Genomic DNA, 6440 nt, shown 5'->3' on the forward strand with positions numbered 1-6440 from the left:
TATATTATATTGAATTTTCAATGAATGTGCTGCTATCTAGCGGTTTCTTGTTGAACGACGACGAATTCGAGTTACTAATTTAGTTCTCCAAAAAAGAAGCGATCATATTTATGAAATAGTACCAAGTAGTTTAGTAGCAGTAGAGCGCCTTGTGAAAGAGTTCGTCCAGGGAAGTACTGCCACCTTACCTATTTCTACCGCCAAGCACTAATGTCAGCATTACTGTGTTCCGGTTTTGAAGGGTAAGGGTGCTGGTGAAATTACAGGCACATGGGACTTGTCAACTTATGTCTCAGGGTGACGGGCGCAGTGGTAGTGCCCCTCAGATCTTTGCAATTTAAAGCTCTGAGTGGCACTGTAACTGTTATGGACAGGCGTGTTGATTACCCGCTCACGCGATACATGCAGCCGTAGACGCATACCACACCTAGAAGTGCCGGTGATGATTTTATACCGATTTATAGGATATCGAAGTTAGAACAGGTAAAAGAACTAATATTAATTGCTATTTCGGTAACTACTCTAGCAAACCATAAAGATTTTAATGCCTGAGTCTGTCATTTAAAAAAATAAACAACTTCAAAATACGTCACGACAAGCGTGTGTGTTATGTTTGGGCTGGTGATTTCGGTGTCTATTTATTGAAAACATACCGTAAGTAGCGTTTTTTAAGTTTACCCTGAATGTAAATGTTTATAAACTATACTTTAAGGAATAATTTCATGGTAAACGTTAGAACCACTCAAACGGAATATTAACATATTTATTCAAGTACACCAAAAATTTCATTAGTGCTTTTTAAGTGCAGGATTTGCGGTGTATTACTGCATTTTATTTGAGATGTTTTTGTTGGTAGTACGGAGGGTATTTATTTAGCAATGCAGAATAATAATTTTTATTTATAAAACTTATATTTAAACTGAATGCTTTTCTAATTTGCGAAACCAAATAGCCGCCATATTGCGGTAGGAAGAGCGCATCGCGTGAGCGGTTATCATCAAGCGCACGACTTGTTTGTCCCGTCACTTAATGTTATAAAAAAAAAACCAAGATTCATATTTTTGGTGTAGCTACCATTTTTGCATCCAAAACAGCGCAATAAGGCATTTTTCTAGGATTTTAGAGATTTGCACGACAGAATGACACAACCATACTCTATAAAGCGAAAATGGCGAACAGCTCACATAGGTCTTTCGAGATTTTATACTCGTACTTGCAACGCGTCAGACGCTAACTAATCACTTCTACTGTATTTATTGTTCTGTAGTTCTGACATACTACACCTACCTACACTAGTCCTTAGGTCCTTAGTTCGAAACTCTAATCCAATATAAGGATTGTTTTTTAGTAAATAACGTAGTATCTTAAATAAAACGAAGACTATGAAATTTAACATTTAATTTGAAATTTTGATCAGGATAATGAATAGCCTTTTCTCTGACTTTGCCGCGCTCATAACAAAGTTTTTTTTATGATAGCAAATGACGGAACGAACAAGTCGTGCGCCTGGTGGTAAGCGACACGCCTGTTTATAACAGTTGCAGTGCCACTCGGAGCTTTAAATCGCAAAGATTTGAAGGGCACGCCACTGCGCCCGTCACTCTGCCATATAAGTTGGAAAGTCCCATGTGCCTGTAAATTCACCAGCACGCTTACCTTTCAAAACCGGAACTCAGTAATGCTCATATTACTGCTTGACGGCAGAAATAGATAAGGTTGCAGTACATACATACCTTGACGAACTCTTTCACTGGGAGACCTACTGGTACTTAAATTAGTGTTTCATATAATTTTTATTGTATGTTAGAATGCTAGTGGTGAACCACTGTGATATAAAATTATTTTTTGTGAACTAAACTAATTTAAAAAAATTCACAAATTTTTCTATGTGCTTGTTTTTATTTATTTATTTAGTTTGTACAACTTACACTTACAGTACTTATAACTAAACATGTAAGTCATAGTCACAAAAAAGGTCACAAAAAAAAGGTTGAGTCGATCACCGGCCAAAGATAGGAAGCGGAATTTGGACCACAGAGCTTTGGGCGGTGACCGCCTCCAAATAGTAACCAGCGGATGTTAGAAATTTTGATACAGTGTTGCTGAACACGTCAATATAATTTGTTTTGCTTAACGATTCAATTACGGCCAATGCTTCGAAGAATGGTGTCCGTATTAGTGTCACTGTGTGGGTCGAATGAAAATTGAATAGAGGGTATTTGCGCTGACGAAGGATGTAGCGTGAGATTGGCGGAATAAAAAAGGAATTTGAGCCAATAGAGGGTTAATTATACATCCTCTTATTAGGTTGAAAATATATTTTAATAGCGCCAGTTTTCGCCTGATCTCAAGCGATCTGTACGATACCATGCCCAAAATAAAGGGTGTAGGGTACATACAAGGATAGTGCCCATATAGATTACTATACAAATACCTCAAAAATGGTTTCTGGATTCGTTCTAACATTGCTATATAGAGTTTATTGTGGGGATTTCACACTGCGCACGTAGCTTCCAATTTACTTCGAACAAAGGCGTTATGTAAATTACAAATTGCCTGTCGATGGTCAAAAAACTTAGACTGCCGATGATGAAGCCAAGCACTATTCCATATATCGATAATATGATCGTTAAATTTGAGTTCAGAATCGAATTTTACTCCCAAAATCACGAACAGACTTCACACGGTTCAAGGTCGTGCCACCGAGGCTGTACTCATTGAGGATTGGATCTCTCCGGGAATAGGACATCACTGAACACTTTTCAACATTCATCTCCAAGCTGTTGTCCCAGCTCCAAGCGAAAATGCTGTTAATATCAGCTTGGAGTAGATCAAAGTCCGCGGTGCACTTCACCGGTAAAGCGAGTTTGACATCGTCAGCAAACATAAGACAGACAGAAGATTTTACAGATGTAGGAAGGTCATTTACAAGCAGTAAAAAAAGGAGAGGGCCGAGACTGCTACCTTGCCCTATACCAGAAGCAACTGTATAAGGGGAAGATTTAAAGTTTTCGTATTCAACGTACTGCTTTCTATCTTGAAAATACGCACAAAAGAATTTCATTAACTGAGTAGTAAATCCCGCAACACCCATTTTTATAAGTAATTGGTCATTGTTGACCCAATCAAAAGCTTTTCGGAAGTCGAAATAGGCAACATCAACCTGAGTATTCTGATCCATTTTTGACCCAATTAAGGTAGTTAAATTCAGAATATTGGACGTAGTTGAGCGCTGCGGTAAAAAATCATGTTCTTCGTCACAAAACCATCCACGCAGCTGTAATGCTATGGTCGAATAGAGCACCGTTTCGAATATTTTTACAAATACTGTACTTGTTGCCGGATCTTTGGTTTTTCAACGACTTTTTGTAGTGTTTTATTGTGACAGTGGTTGAACTTGGATCATCATCGTCAATGTCACGCCAACAAAAACGTCATTATCACTGACCCACTCACAGGGCATGTGTTTTTTAAGCAGAGGCTTAAAGCTATTAGCCACCAAGTTGGTCCACTACGGAATGAGCATTTCATATTAGCACGTCCTCGAAGAGTTAGATGAACTTTATCTGAAGCTATTAAGCGAGTGATAATCAGGAAAGTTTTAGCACAGGATTGGTAAAGTTTTAGTAGTGCACAGATGGTAATTAAATATTCAATGTCGTTTCTCGGAATACGTGTCTGAGAAAATGCAACTCAAGTAATATTACAAAACTAAATATCCTGATATTGGATACAGTATGTTTTTTACGTTAAAAGTACACAATAAGACGGTAATTTTGGAGTAACTTCGCAAAAAAAAATAAAAAATACAGCGAATAGCGACATCTCTCGCCATGACTGGTAGCTGTATAGGTACTAACTCGGTGATAAATCTTTCATAGATTTCTCATAGATGGCGCTACGACTTAAAAGTCGTTGAAAAACCAAATACAAAAGACACGACGCAAGCACATAGAAGTGGCAGTAGGCTGGCCATATACGTCGCGGAACCGATAACCAATGGGGGAAGCGAGTTCTTGAGTGGAGAACGCGGAAGCGCAAACGTAGCGTAGAACGCCTTCTGGCCAGATCGAGAGACGATTTGCGAAGGCCTGCTGGCAGCAGATGAATGCAACGAGCTGAGGAACGAGCGAAATGGGAGAGGCCTTCATCCAGCAGTGAACTACGATAGGCTATTGACAAATGAGATGGTAAATAACCACATCTTGTTTCAATAACATTAGTAAATTCAGTACTTCATTTATGTTGGAGAAGACTCTGATCCCAAAGTACCGCATAGTAAATAACTAAAGCACTTGTATTATGGAAATCGTAAACAACGGCGACACTTGGATCCGAGAAAATATAGAAAAGTTATGTTTTTCTATATTAACTCGGCCAATACAAATTTCACACAAATACAATTACATGTCATTTTATTCTACTCTTCGAAAAGTGGGCGTCAGTTTACAAAATAATGAAGAAATAATTATGTAATAGTGAACCGTAAGTACACAATAGTGTACATAAACAAAATCAAACATAATTAAATTAAACTAATATGATGATAATGTATTAAAGTAACAATGTCAAGTGTATACAGAAAATGTCAATATGTATTCTTAATAACTACTAATTGTACAGTATAATAATACGAATGATGTCAAATTCATTAATAAATATAATAATTTAATTAATTATTAAGTACTTTGAGTGTACTCTGTTACTGAGTAAAGGGACTTTTCCAATGACCTTTTGTTCTTCAGTCTGCACCTGAACGTTGCCTCACAACATTCGTTCTTTAGTTCGGCAGGTAGGTGCTTATAATAGGTCGGTCCTATAACCCGCGGGTTTTTTTCGTGAAGTGCAGAGCGACGCGGTAGTGATCGGAGTTGTCCCGCACGACGTAGGCACCCACCCATCACCTCCACTCGCCCAAACTGTGCGAAGGGTTTTCACGTGAACATAATGACCTCAAAAACATACTGTGAATAGTGGATCATTATTCGGTGTACACCAAACAACGCCTTGCAGGATTGCCTCTGGGTTATGTCAACCATAGTTCGTAACGCTCACTTTTCTACACGCATTACCCTGTCAACGTCTATCAAATTGCCCCATAGAATAACACCATAAGTCATAGTGGAAGAGAGCAAAGTACGCCTGCCTCAACGCATTACGAGATGCCAACGGTTTTAGAAAAACTTTAAGTTAACCTTTTAATAACCCGCAATTAAATTGGGGTAGATGTTAAGAGGTAAGTTTTGTCAAATCAACGTGTTACTGACATAGTATTATTTATTATTGTTTAGTCATGAAAATGAACTGACTGAATAAACAGTATATATCATATTTCGACACAGTCGCAACAATATCCAGTATACAATTAATAAAAAGAAATATATAAAATATTGCATTTAAGTAGTTTTGGACATAAACATCCTTTATAATTGTAACTTTTTTATTGAAAAAAAAGTTTGCTTGTTGGCTTTTTTCGATTTTGATGGGATCCCCTCATCAGATTCTGACTTCTTGGCGACAATGGGACTGTTACGGACTCCTTTGTATATTTTCTTTTTTCTTTTCTGGTTGTCCTGATGACGGTGATTCGTTCATCATATGTATTGTGTCAAGTGAAAAGTCGACTTTTATTTGCGGAAAATAATTAGTAATTTATAATAGCCGAAATGAACCCGGAACTATAATAATATATTCAAAATGTTATACTTACTTTCCTTCCGATTAAATTTCCAGAATATGACGATGTTACGTCGTTCTTTAGTACTCTGGCCCTAATATTTAACGCAATTTATTTTTCTAATACTCAAGCCTAAATTGGTAAAAATTATAATAATAATAGTCTCAAATTTCACAGTGGGTTGATATTAGTGCAAATCAATTATCACGTTTGGACTTGGAAATACTCAGAGCCATGTTTTCGAAGAAAGATCGACGTTTTAGGCTAGCTGGGAATCCAATAATGTGCGACTGTACAAATCAAGTGTTACTTAAAACTTTGCAGTTACGTCGACACCAGGTAAAGCACACAACTTTATTTAATTTACAATTTTGTTAAAATATGTTTAGGCTAACGTACGATTTTACTTCGCAGGTGGACGATTATAAAAATGTAACCTGCGCTAAAGATGAAATCTTACTACATAGCGTTAAAGAAGATCAACTATGAGACAGCCGACAGTCAATCTCAAGAATGTCAATTTTAACTATAGCATTGGCGTGTATCTACGTAGTGGTTGTAATTTAAGCATTTGTGATTTTCGTATACTACCGCTACAGACGTCAAATTAAAATTTTTCTTTTCTCTCGAAGTTGGCTGTTCTGGTGTATCAGAGAAAATGATATAGACGAAAATAGACCTTTCAGATGTGGTTATCTCTTTCGCACATGACGATGTAAAATTTGTAGCTGATGAATTGTTGCCTGGACTTGAAACAGAAGCA

The 6440-nt window shown here is 37.2% G+C and overlaps 1 pseudogene; it reads left to right on the forward strand.

Annotated features, from left to right (window-relative positions):
- The first annotated feature begins 5576 nt into the window (after positions 1–5576).
- On the forward strand, positions 5577–6428 carry LOC113238469 (annotated as a pseudogene).
- The last annotated feature ends 12 nt before the right edge of the window (positions 6429–6440 follow it).

This window comes from Hyposmocoma kahamanoa, unplaced genomic scaffold, assembly GCF_003589595.1.
Source record: "Hyposmocoma kahamanoa isolate Upper Pololo Valley unplaced genomic scaffold, ASM358959v1 96067, whole genome shotgun sequence".
NCBI lineage: Eukaryota > Metazoa > Arthropoda > Insecta > Lepidoptera > Cosmopterigidae > Hyposmocoma > Hyposmocoma kahamanoa.